Genomic DNA, 14,315 nt, shown 5'->3' with positions numbered 1-14,315 from the left:
TCACATGAAATTGAGTCGTACAAAATTGATCCAATAATAACGAAATCAATCTGCCTGGCCTTATTCGCTTGGACTAGACCGACTTAGATACAAGCTCCTATAATCTATATCAGACCCGACTTGGGAGACAAACTAGATATTCATCCCACTACTTCGATTATCACCACTAAAGTGATAACCAATTTAAATATGGGGTAACTTCCTACTCTATAAGGGAATAAATTGTCTATGATCATTTGAAGTCATTCCAAAAAAAATGATTAAATCTCATCTACCATCTTATAAATACTTGAACAGATGAAAATTTTTGTTTCAATTTAATTTATCTACTTACTAAAATTTTTGCTAATTTAAACATCAAAATTTTTTGTAAATACCCCATTACCGTCCAAGTAAAGATGTCGAAAAAACTATCATCCTAGCAAACAAATCAAAATCCTTAAATTCAAATATTTGGATCTTACATCCAGACCCAAATTCAAGTAACACCTCGAAACACTATCCAAAATTCTTAAACTATTTTTTTAACCTAACATAACTTAACCTGAATCTCTAATCCTACCTCATCCAATTTTGGACTCTTTGCTCATACCAACCTACTCCGCTTCTAGCTACCACCACGTGACTCCATTCCACTTCACTTCGTTCCACTTGAATTGCAAACATAATGTTGTTGTCGCAGTCAGGGCAAATAATTGGGGAAAATGGAGGCCTCCCCTTAGCTTTTTTTTAAATAGTAGTAAGAACTAAGAAGCTCAACCCAAATAAAATTAATAATTTTTATTTTTTTTTAAATTTCTAAACAGTAAACACTATATTCTCTTTCTTCATATTCTTGTTTTTTTTTATGCTCGGTCTTCTTTTGGAACCATAGTCATACCCTCACTTCACTGTCAAGTGTCACACAGAAACAGATACATGGAGGCGAGTGAAGGCCTCCCCTCCCCCCACCCCAGTTTTTTTTTTTAAATAGTAGTAAGAACTAAGAAGCTCAACCCAAATAAAATATAATAATTTTTAAAAATTTTGTAAATTTCTAAACAATAAATATTACATTCTCTTTCTTTATGTTCTTGTTTCTTCTGACGTTCGGTCTTCTTTTGGAGGCATAACCACCCCCTCACTTCTCTATCAAGTGTCACAAGTCTTCAATTATATTATTATATCAATTAAAGTAAAGATACTCACTACTTACTTTACTTTTTATTTTTTATATATAATTGTATAAAATTATTAATTAATAAATAATATTTTTTACTATAAAATAATATAATTATTTGAATTGTTTTTCAGATAAAAAGAAACTAGAATATTTTATGATGAGAAAGTAAAGTAAAATTGATGCAATTTTTAAGAGAAAAATTACTGATAATGTTGGTGTTCAAACAAGTCAACCTCCAATCTTATTTCACAAGAAGTTCAAGTAAGTGAGCTCTCTAATCTTACTCAAAATACACATCAACATGAAGGCTAAGTTCCAAGATTAGAAAGAGATGTTGATATCTCTTTACTAGAAAGGGATCCAGGAAAGTGATGTCCAATTTGAAAGTATAAAACCAATAAACATGATAAAATTCTTAGAGCATACATAATAGTTGGGCCATACCAACCAACAAATATTAGCTATCCAGTTTTTGGTAATAACAATCACCATCGATATTTTTAATCTTTTTGATTTAAGAAATTTTCAAATTGGTTAGAATATTTACCAGAAAAAGATGTTACTTATTGTTTGCCTTGCTACTTATTTGGTAAATATTATGGTGCACGCAATGATGAAAAAAATACATTTTCAAAGTTAGGATTTAGTAATTGGAAGAAAGTAAATAATGGAGTGAATTGTACATTTGTATGTCACGAGGATTCTATTCCTAATTCTCTCCATAATTTATGTGTGAAATCTTATGATGATTTAATGGCTCAATCTAAGCATATAGACAAAGTTCTTGATAGGTATAGTGATGAAACTGTTGCAAATAATCGCTTAAGGTTGAAGACATCTATTGATGCTATTTGATGGCTTGCATTTCAAGCATGTGCATTTAAAGGTGACGATGAAAGTCCTGGATCTTTGAATAGGAAAAATTTTATTGAGTTAATTAAGCTTTTAGCTTCCTATAATTAGAATGTTAATAATGTTGTCCTTGAAAATGCTCCTAGAAATACTCAATATATATCTCCCAATGTTAAAAAAGATATATTGCATATCTTTGCTAGAAAAGTGCATGCAACAATTCGAGAAGAAATCAGTGATTCTAAATTTTATATAATTATTGATGAAGCAAGAGCTAAGTCAAAGCGAGAACAAATATCTGTGGTTTTGATATTTGTAGACAAGCACGATTGTGTTCAAAACAGATTTTTTGATCTTAACATGTTTCTGATACGTGTTATTTGATATTGAAAACAGAAATTTTATCAGTTATTTCTCGTCATAATCTTAATGTTCAAAATGTTAGAGGACGAGGGTATGATGGATCTAGTAATATGCTTGGTGAATGGAATGGATTGTAAGTTCTATTTTTAAAAAATTGCCCTTTTGCTTATTATATCCATTGTCTTACTCATCGATTACAATTAGCACTTGTTTCTGAAGTCAAAAAAGTTTGCTATATTTATCAATTCTTTTCGAAACTTACACTAATTGTGAATGTTGTGACTATTTTTTCTAAATGTCATGATCAGTTAAGGTTACTCAAGTAAATAATATTACAAACTTAATTGCCAATAATCAAATTGTGATAAGTTGTGGACTTAATCAAATTGGTACTTTATAAAGAGTTGGAGATACTAGATGGGATCTCATTTGAATTCTATAAGTAGCTTGCTATGCATGTTTGATGCTACTTGTGAAGTTCTTGAAAAAAGTACTGAAGAAGGTAATTTCTCCACTCATGGTAATGCTAGTGCTGTTTATGATGCTATCACATCTTTTGGATTTGTCTTTGTTTTGTATTTGATGAGAAATATTTTGGAAGTTAGTCATGATCTTTGTTAAGTTTTGCAACAAAAAAATCAAGACATATTGAATGCTTTAACTCTGGTTTCTACTACCAAGACTTTAATCCAAAGAATAAGAGAATCAAGTTGAGAGGTTTTCATAAAAGAAGTTATATTATTTTGTGAGAAACATGAAGTTGAAGTTCCTTATATGAATGTATTGCATATTTTATGGTTGTAATTGATATACAATTACAAGAGCTTAATGGAATATTCAATGATAATACGGTGGAATTGCTTACTTTAAGTTTTTTAGTGTCAACAAAGTATGTAAATTAGTAGAACAGTTTTATCCAGGTGACTTCAGTGACCAAGAGAAATTTTATATTAGAATGCAAGCTCAACATTATGAACTTGATATTCCTAATCATCATGTTGAGTTAATTAACTTGTGCACAATTTCGGAGTTATGTCAAGGATTAACAAATATAGGAAAGTTTTTAACATAGTATTTGATTGATCGTTTGATTCGCTTGGTATTAACTTTGCCTGTTTCAACTGCTACAATTGAGAGATCTTTTTTAACTATGAATATTGTGAAGAATAGACTCAGAAACAAAATGGAAGATGAAATTCTTGCTAATGATCTTTTCATTTACATTGAAAAGAAGATTGTTAAAAGATTTGACACAAATTCTATTATTAATAAATTTTATGATATAAAGAATCGACGTGTACCACTTCGTTAGTAAAAAATACATATATTTTTGTATACTTTAAATATATATTCTCTATTAATATATTTTTGTAATACATCTTATATTATAATTTATTTGTATATTTTTTTTAATATTATATGACATTTCTGGATCCGTCCCAATCGTAGTTGAACTGATTGTCATACTAATAACAACTGCGAAGCCCCAAACAACTTCGAACTAGAATCCCAAGAAAGGAGAGCACAGAAACAAAGACAAACACATAACTAAACATAAAAGAGAACTTGTAATCCTAAAAGAAAGGTCGACGAGATTCAGTCTCAAAACGTAGTTGAACCCCACAAGAATTGATTTTGAAAAAATAAAGTTCATGTGTTTGTTGTTTATGAAGTTGGGTAAAAGCATCCAATATATCCATTTTGTTAGGCATGGTTATATAATTTCAACGGATAAGAATTAGGTTTTAGATTTGGAGTATAAACGGTAGCATGATATGTGGATGTATTCACTACAGGAGTGAATTGAGTCTCCGAAGCATTGACAACTAGAATGATGCTCTCTATGAGTTGTATATATGTAGGGTTGATTAGACAACACCAATTTCATAATGAAGTGAAATAGATGAGGAGATGAGATTACAATTACATACCTAGTTGTATCTCTGCTTCGGACTTGTGGCTGCAGCCAGAAATAAAAATACTTGTGTTAGTATTCAGTATAAGTAAATGATGGTTGTTAGTGGGTTAAAGTTGTGGTGGTGACTGATTAAAAATCGTAGAGCATATGGAATTAGAGTTTGGAGTAAGATTAGGTTATTAAAGATAATTTAAAAAATTTGGTAATTTTTCAGAGTTTGAATAGTTTTGTTAAGTATAATTTTAGTTATATTTTTTATGGATAAATTTATTTATATTATGAATATTTGTAGATATAAATGATAATGTATTCTAATTTCTACATTTTCTTTTCTAAAAAAGATATATTTAAGATAAAAAAATTATAGAAAAAAAGATAAATACGTCATTGACTTTTTGTCCTACGGATATTTTAAGTCTTTGAGAATTTGAAAATATATTTAAGTCTTTGATTTTCTCAAAACTTAGATACATTAATTTCTCTATTCATTTAGGTCTATTAGACTCAACAAAATAATCAAACGTGACTTTTATTGTATTGACTTGACCGATATACAGATATACACGTAGAAAAATTTTTAAAAAGAGACAAATTAAATCTAGAAATGATAAATCTAACTTTTAAGAAAGTAAAAAATTTAAATATCTGTACACCAAAAAATTAAGAACCTGTTACGGTGGGTAACCGGAGATGGATTGGACGGATGACGTTGACTGGCCCAAACGTGTGAGGGAGGAAGTTTCCGTCTGAGTGTGCAGCTCGGGGGACTCCGTCCGACTTGTGTTCGCGAGTGAATGGGGGGGTGGTACCTGCAAGGACACTCCGATGCCTAAGTTAGCAAGGGTGTGAGCAGGTCTAGAGAGTATTGGGCTTAGAAATACCTGAAGAGTGTCAGGGTACTTATAGTGGTGAGCCAATAACCACCGTTGGAGTAGTGCCGTATCTTTAGGATGATAACCGTCCCATTATCTTAGGGAGGTTAAGATATGGCTTTGTGAAGCGGTTAGAGAGATTTTAGGGGCGGTTACTCATTTGAATGAGTGCTTATCTGCCAGCTAATCTCATGTCCGACTTCTTTAGAGCAGGTCGTAATGAACACCAACTTCTTATGTGAAGGTCGGTGCTTAGCTAGGCTTAATCTATTGGATTAGGCCTTTTAGTTGGACCTGGGCCCTTAAACGTTGGGCCAGGGTATGAACGGTGCCCCTACTTGAGCCCAAGATCTCTTTAAGGCTTGGGTTCAAGTATTTAACTCGGGTTCGTAGCCGACTTTCACGGGTTTTGAAACCGACGTGATTTTCGCGACCTTTTGTTTCTGACAGTTACGTCAATTCAAGCGTCGTGTCCGTTGGGGAAGCATTTAGGGACTGAGGGCTTTGGTAACGGCGCAATCTCATTAATGACTGCTTTGCTTTTACCATTATGCCCCTTAGTACGTTTATAAATGCTTTCCCTCTCTTTCTTTTTTCCGTTTCTGCAGTCTTTCAAACTTCTTCTTTCTTTGTACGTGTCGTATTTACTCATACTACATACTTGTGCTCCGGAGACCTTTGCTTCTTCCTTCATTCCGAAAAGAGGTTAGTTTCTTTCTCCTTTTTCACACTTTTCGTATGACTTTGCTTTGTAGAGAGATAGGTTTGTAGACTTGCGCGTGGTTCTTTTTTCTCCTTTTTTAGAGACCTTTGTTTTTTTTTCTTTGTAGGTTTCTTCATTTTTCTTTAGAGAAAGAAAATGGCCTCCGTAGATTGGGTTGACGTTACTGTTCTGGGGGAGGAGCCGTTGGTTGATGCGGAGTTTATTACTCACCTTCGCACCCATCACCGGCTCTGTACTTCGGATGAGGATGAGCCTAAATATGAGTTGCTTGTTCCCGGTTCAGAGGACCGAGTCTGTCATGGGAGAGCCAACGAAATGGCTCCCCATTTCTTCTTTATGTATGAGTGCATGATCACCCGTCTGGGCGTCTTTCTGCCCTTTTCAGATTTTGAGATGTCGGTTTTGCAGCATTGTCGGGTTGCCCCTACCCAACTTCACCCCAACTCCTGGGGTTTCTTGAAAATTTATCAATTCATTAGCCATGCTCTGGATTTCCCGACTTCTCTGAAAATCTTTTTCCATCTTTTTCATATGACCAAGCCTTTTAGTGGGCTGAATAACAAACAACAATGGGTTTCCTTCCGAGCCATACAAGGTCGGAGGATTTTTACCCTTTTTGATGAATCTTTTCATGACTTTAAAAATTTCTTTTTCAAAGTGCAAGCTGTAGAGGGTCATCACCCCTTTTTTCTGGATGATAATTCTTTTCCTCGCTTTCCTTTATACTGGTTGGAGGCCTCCCCTTGTGAGAAATATGGTCTGGATGACCTGGATGAGGTAGAGGCTGCCGTCGTGGGGTTCCTCCGAGAAGTGTGGGGGAGGGCCCCCTATTTGGATACTAAAAAATTTCTCCAAGGGTCTCCGACCTTTGTCCAATCACAGCTAGGTAGTTTTTTCTGGTCTGCTAACTTTCCGACTTGTTAACTGATCATTCCGACTTGCTTGATTTTTTAACTGTTGTTTTCTTTTTTCAGAAATGGCAAAGACAAACGCTCAAGAATCTTTTCAGAGGGTCCAGGAGGCTAAAGCTAAGTCTCGCGCTCGGTCTGGTGGCGCCAGGGTTATCTCCCCTCCTCCTCCACCTCGCAACATTGGGACTCTTTCCAAGCCCATTGTTATTTCTTCTTCAGCTCCCTCTCAGTCGCTCCCCGTCGTCCGACCTTCCCCTGATCCAAAGAAGCGCAAGACTTTAGAGTCTGGTGCTTCTGAGGTTAAGGCGGATGCCATAGAGTTTGTCCGAAAGAATATCTATCCCCATGTTCGTATAGGCATGGATGATATGTCTGTTCGAGGGTTATCTTACCACTATGGTTGAGGAGAGTCTTAAGGCGGCGGGGGTTTGTGGTAAGCTCTTGGATATCTTTGAGAAGGCTCCCCTCAGCTCTTTAGGGACGACCTCGAAGGTCGAGGAGCTAGAGGGGAGGCTTCGCTCATATCAGGAGCATGAGGGAGAGTTGAAGAAAGAAATTGCCAAGTTGAGGGAGGAGAGAGATACCTTTCGGGAGAAGGGGAAAGCTTTACAAGCCCAGTACAACATGGAGGTGGAGCTGAGGAAAACGGCGCAGGCCAGTTATCAAAGCTTATTCAAGGACCTTGTGTCTGTGAAGAACGATCTGCTGAACTCTCGGAAGGCATATGATGAGTTGGAGGACTCAATTGCCGATGGCGCCGAGGAGTCTTGGAGGATTTTCCTGGAGCAAGTCAGGGTCATTGCTCCCGACTTGGATCTTTCTCCTTTACATCCTGACAAAGTCGTTATTGATGGTGCCATCGTGGATCCTCCTGCCCCCGTAGTTGTTTCCGAGTCAGAATTGAAGACTCGTGGGCAGAGGATTATTGAGTCTCCTCCACGATCTAAAGACGCTCCGAGTTCTTCAGATGTTCCTCCGATCCCTTCATCTCCCATGGATGCTTCTGGTGCTCCTCCCGATTCTGGTGGTGTTGACCCGTCTGCTGTGAAAAAATGATCTTTGGCTATTTGGGGGTCCGGCCTGTGGGCCCCCCATTTTTAAACTCTTTATTTATTTTGTTCTTGGTTGTGTAGTTTGAACAATTTCTTTTGGCCTTTTAAGGCCGTTAACAAAATATTTTTGCGAGTGCTCTTTTTGAATAAGGGTTTAGATTAACAAAATAAATACCCTTTTTTGGATAAGGGTTTAAGTTACCTTGTTTATGCTTGAAAAAACCTTTCTTTTTGTTTTTCGGAGTTTTTGTTTAAGGATTTTCGAGACATCTCTAAACTTCTTCCTAGTTTTTCCCATCTTTTTATCCCTATCTCAACTTGTTTAGCGAGTTCTCAGACTTAGGTTATTTTTGCGATGCGTTTTTCTTCTGCTCGGTTTATACTCCGATTATGAGTCGAAATGTTCCGAGCTTTCTACTCGGGGCCTCGTTTCGACTTATGAGTTGGATTGGTTCCCGAGTTTTACGATCGACTCCTATAACCTCTTTACACCGACTTGTACCTCGTCGTTTTATCCTGACGACCATCTAGGTCGGTTCATGGGATTTTCACGTTTTGTCGAGTTTAAGCGGCGCGTTCGTAGAAAGACTTACAAAAATAAAGAAGGATATTATAAGAGATATATGAATGAAAAAGAACTTTATAATTGGGGAGGTACCTTCTTTTGCTACTAAGGGTCTTGATAGCTATTTTCCTTAGTCTCTACTATGAGCCTCGTTAAAAACCCTTCTCCAGAAAAAACACTTTTGGGAAAAAATCATGAAGTTGGGAAAAGAGTACATCAGGGAGTAGAGTTCGCTTTTAACTGTAGTACCTTTCATGTTACAAGATGTTACAAGCATGCCACGACCTTGGTAGCTCAGTGCCGTTCAGGTCGATTACTTTATAATAACCTTTTCCTAAAACTTCATTGACTTTGTATGGTCCCTTCCAATTTGCGGCGAGCTTTCCTTCTCCCGATTTGTTGACTCCAATGTCGTTTCTGATTAAGACCAAATCATCTGGAGCAAATGTTCTTCGAATGACTTTTTTGTTGTACCTTGTAGTCATTCTTTGCTTCAACGCCGCTTCTCTTATCTGGGCACCTTCTCGGACTTCGGGGAGCAAGTCGAGCTCTTCTTTGTGTCCCTGTATATTTCCGACCTCGTCATGGAGAATTACCCTTGGGCTTTGCTCATTGATTTCTATTGGAATCATGGCTTCTACACCCTAGACTAGTCGAAAAGGTGTTTCTCCCGTGGCGGATTGGGGTGTTGTCCTGTAGGCCCATAGCACTTGAGGGAGCTCTTCAGCCCAAGCTCCTTTTGTTTCTTGCAATCTCTTCTTTAGCCCCGCCAGTATGACTTTGTTAGCTGCCTCGGCTTGCCCATTGGCTTGTGGGTGTTCTACCGAGGTAAATTGATGCTTGATTTTCATTCTGGCCACTAAGCTTCTGAAGGTAGCATCGGTGAATTGGGTTCCGTTATCCGTAGTGATGGAATAAGGTATCCCATATCTTGTGATGATATTTTTGTAGAGAAACCTGCGACTTCTCTGAGCGGTGATGGTGGCTAATGGTTCTGCTTCTATCCACTTTGTGAAGTAATCTATTCCCACGATCAAGTATTTGACTTATCCTGGCGCTTGGGGAAAAGGACCTAATAAGTCCATTCCCCATTTTGCAAAAGGCCATGGAGAAGTGATACTAATGAGCTCTTCTGGCGGAGCCACGTGGAAATTTGCATGCATCTGACACGGTTGACATTTTTTCACAAATTCTGTGGCATCTTTCTGCAAGGTCGGCCAGTAGAATCCAGCTCGGATTATTTTTCTGGCTAGTGACCTTGCTCCGAATGATTTCCGCAGATCCGCTATGTCTTCCAACACCTCGGTGGTTCTTGAGGTCGGTACGCATTTTAACAATGGTGTCGATATCCCTCTTCGGTAAAGGACATTTCTTACCAAGTGTAATGCTGTGCTTCCCTTCGGATTCTTTGGCTTCCTTTTCCTCTTTAGGGAGATGTCGAATTTCAGATATTCGACTAAGGGATTCATCCACCCGAGGTTCAAACCAACTACTTCAAGTACCTCTTGCTTATCTTTTATTACTGAGGGTTTCTGGAGGGTTTCTTGGATCAGGCTTCTATTGTTCCCTCTTGGTTTGGTGCTTGCTAACTTGGATAGGGCATCTGCTCTGCTGTTCAGATCCCGAGTTATGTGTTTTACCTCGGTTTCTGCAAAGCGCCCAGGTGCTCTACCTCTTCATATTAGGGTCCTTTGCCTGATATCTCCGCTTATTTGGGAGGTCACCACCTGTGAGTCGCTGTATATCATCACTTTTGTAGCACCGACTTCTTCTGCTAATTTTAGTCCAGCAATCAAGGCTTCATATTCTGCCTGATATTTGAGGCTGGGAATTCAAATTTTAGAGAACCTCTATCTGGGTTCTCTTTCATCTACCAATATTATGCCTGCGCCGCTTCCGTTTTGTTGGAGGATCCGTCTACATAGAGCTCCCATGTAGTCGGCTTTTCCTCTTGGTCCCCTGCGTATTCTGCTATGAAGTCAGCGAGGCATTGAGCTTTAATTGCCGTCCGAGTTTCATATCTTAGATCGAATTCGGAGAGCTCTATTGCCCATTGAACCATTCTCCCTGCAACATCCGTCTTTTGGAGGATTTGCTTCATGGGTTGGTTTGTGCGGACTCTTATTGTATGAGCCTGAAAGTAAGGTCGTAGCCTTCGTGAGGCTATCACTAAGGAGTAGGCAAACTTTTCAAGTTTGTGGTACCTTAGTTCAGGGCCTTGTAAGACCTTACTGATAAAGTAGACCAGGTGTTGTCCGACCTCATCTTCTTTTATCAGAGATGACGAGACAGCCCTGTTTGCCACTGATAGGTATAGAATGAGGTCTTTCCCTGGTATTGGTCGGGTTAGAATAGGAGGTTGGCTTAAAAACTTTTTGAACTCTTGGAACGCCTCCTCGCATTCCGGAGTCCATTCAAATTGGCATCCCTTTCTTAATAAGGAGAATAAAGGAAGGGATTTTAGCGCCGATCCTGCCAAGAATCTGGAGAGGGCTGCAAGTCGGCCATTGAGCTGCTGGACTTCTCTCAAACAAGTCGGACTTTTCATTTCTAGGATGGCTCTACATTTATCGGGATTGGCCTCAATCCCTCTTTGTGTTAGCATAAATCCTAGAAATTTTCTTGCCTCCACCGCGAAGGCGCATTTTGCCGAATTTAGTCTCATCCCATGCAGCCTTATGGTGTCGAAGACTTGTGAGAGATCGGATAAGAAGCCGACTTCTTCCTTGGTTTTTACTAACATGTCGTCGGACGTATACTTCCATTAAAGTCCCCAGGTGGGAGGAAAACACTTTATTCATCAACCTTTGATATGTGGCTCCTGCATTCTTTAATCCGAATGGCATGACCACGTAGCAATAGTTAGCTCGGGGTGTGATGAACGATGTTTTCTCCTGGTCGGGCTCATACATCGGAATTTGATTATATCCCGAGTAGGCATCCATGAATGACAAGTACTGGTACCCCGAGCTGGAATCTACTAGGGTATCAATACTTGGTAGGGGATAAGGGTCCTTAGGACATGCCTTATTTAGGTCGGTATAGTCGACGCACATTCTCCATTTACCATTCTGTTTTTTGACTAGCACTACATTGGCTAGCCATATTGGGTACTTGACCTCTCTAATAAAGCCGGCTTCCAGGAGCGCCTGTACTTGCTCTTCTACTATTAGGGCTCGTTCTGGGCCGAGCTTGCGTCTTCTTTGTTGTACAGGTCGGGATCCTGGATAAACCGAGAGCTTGTGGGACATGAGCTCGGGGTCAATCCCGGGCATGTCGGAGGCCTTCCAGGCGAAGAGATCAGAATTATCTCTTAGGAGCTTAGTCAACCCTTGTTTTAGAGTTTCCCCTAGGTTGGCTCCTATATGAGTGTTTTTCCCTTCCTCTTCACCAACCTGTATCTCCTCAGTTTTTCCTCCCGGTTGTGGTCGCAGCTCTTCTTTGGCTTTTGCACCGCCGGGTTCTATTGTGTTAACTTCTCTGCCTTTTCCTCTTAGGTTTAGGCTTTCATTGTAGCATTTTCTTGCTAGCTTTTGATCTCCCCTTACCGTTGCTATTCCCGCTGAGGTCGAGAATTTCATGCAGAGGTGAGGGGTAGATACCACTGCTCCGAGTCGATTGAGGGTGGCTCTGCCGATTAGAGCATTATAAGCTGACCCCACATCGATGACTATGAAGTCTATACTCAGAGTCTTTGATTTTTCCCCTTTTCCAAAAGTGGTGTGGAGGGGCAAAAATCCCAGTGGTTTTATTGGCGTATCCCCTAATCCATACAGGGTGTCGGGGTAGGCCCTTAATTCTTTCTCATCTAACCCTAGCTTGTCGAAAGCAGGCTTGAAGAGATGTCCGCCGAGCTTCCTTGGTCTACTAGGGTTCTGTGGAGATGGGCATTTGCTAGGATCATAGTTATTACCACTGGATCATCGTGTCCAGGGATTATTCCTTGCCCATCTTCTTTTGTGAATGAAATGGTAGGGAGGTCGGGTGACTCTTCCCCGACCTGGTAGACTCTTTTGAGATGTCTTTTGCGAGAGGATTGGTGAGTCCCCCTCCGCAAATCCTCCTGAGATCATATGGATATGTCTCTCTGGGGTCTGCGGTGGTGGGTCTCTTCTGTTCATATCATCTCGCTTTCTCTTTCCGTGACCGTCCGACCTTTCTATGAGATATCTATCAAGCCGACCTTCTCTAGCCAGCTTTTCTATCACATTCTTAAGGTCGTAACAGTTGTTAGTGGAGTGACCATATTTTTATGGTACTCGCAGTAGTCGCGGGCTTCCCCCTTTTTTTTTTTAATGGGTCTAGGGGGTGGCAGTCTTTCAGTGTTGCAAATCTCTCTGTATACATTCACTATAGAAACTTTCAGTGGAGTATAAGAGTGATATTTTCTTGGCCTTTCGAGACTGAGCTCTTCTCTTTTCTTGGTTTCCCTTTCCCTCTCTTTTGTCGAGGGAGGGGGCCCAGGTCGTCCGCTCAGGTCTCTTAATTTGGCGTTTTCTTCCATGTTGATGTACTTTTCAGCTCTCTCTTGTACATCACTTAGAGAAACGGGGTGCCTTTTAGATATGGACTGTGAGAAGGGACCTTCTCTGAGTCCATTGACTAGCCCCATTATGACTGCCTCTGTGGGCAGGTCTTGGATCTCCAAACATGCTTTGTTGAATCTTTCCATATAGGCTCGTAAAGATTCTCCGACCTCCTGTTTTACTCCCAGGAGGCTCGGTGCATGTTTCACCTTGTCTTTCTGAATTGAGAACCTCATTAAAAACTTCCTTGAGAGGTCTTCAAAGCTAGTGATCGATCGTGGGGGAAGGTTGTCGAACCACTTCATTGCTGCTTTCGATAAAGTGGTCGGGAAAGCTTTGCATCGTGTGGCGTCGGAAGCATCAGCTAGGTACATCCGACTTTTGAAGTTGCTTAGGTGGTGCTTTGGATCCGTGGTTCCATCGTAAAGGTCCATGTCAGGGCTTTTGAAGTTTCTCGAAACTTTTGCCCTCATTATATCCTCGCTGAAAGGATCTTCTTCACCTAGGAGTGACTCTTCTTGGTCGTCGCGGGAGTTGTGACTCTTGAGGGAAGATTCCAGCTTTGAGAGTTTTCTTTCTAACTCTTTTCGCCGTTTCATCTCCTCTTTTAGGTACTTCTCTGTTTCCTTTTGTCGCTCCCGCTCTTGTTCTAACTGCTCCAGGCGGCTGTGGACTAACCCCATTAGTTCAGTCACGTGGGATGGTCCGCCTTTTTTCGATTCTCGCTCGTCTGAGGGGTTTGCCTTCGGGTTTTTTACCCCGGAGGTGCCTTCTCTCGGCTGATCGTTAACCTCTTGATGGAGGGTTAAGTCCGCATTATTATTACCTGCGTCCAGATTCTCTTCTTCGAAATCTGTTTCCGCATGGACTTCTTCGTGGGATCTATCCGCCATCAATGGATGATCTCTCGGGTCCCCGGCAACGGCGCCAATGTTACGGTGGGTAACCGGAGATGGATTGGACGGATGACGTTGACTGGCCCAAACGTGTGAGGGAGGAAGTTTCCGTCTGAGTGTGCAGCTCGGGGGACTCCGTCCGACTTGTGTTCGCGAGTGAATGGGGGGGTGGTACCTGCAAGGACACTCCGATGCCTAAGTTAGCAAGGGTGTGAGCAGGTCTAGAGAGTATTGGGCTTAGAAATACCTGAAGAGTGTCAGGGTACTTATAGTGGTGAGCCAATAACCACCGTTGGAGTAGTGCCGTATCTTTAGGATGATAACCGTCCCATTATCTTAGGGAGGTTAAGATATGGCTTTGTGAAGCGGTTAGAGAGATTTTAGGGGCGGTTACTCATTTGAATGAGTGCTTATCTGCCAGCTAATCTCATGTCCGACTTCTTTAGAGCAAGTCGTAATGAACACCGACTTCTT

This window comes from Arachis stenosperma, chromosome 8 (assembly GCF_014773155.1).
Source record: "Arachis stenosperma cultivar V10309 chromosome 8, arast.V10309.gnm1.PFL2, whole genome shotgun sequence".
Lineage (NCBI taxonomy): Eukaryota > Viridiplantae > Streptophyta > Magnoliopsida > Fabales > Fabaceae > Arachis > Arachis stenosperma.
This window is presented reverse-complemented; position numbering follows the sequence as displayed.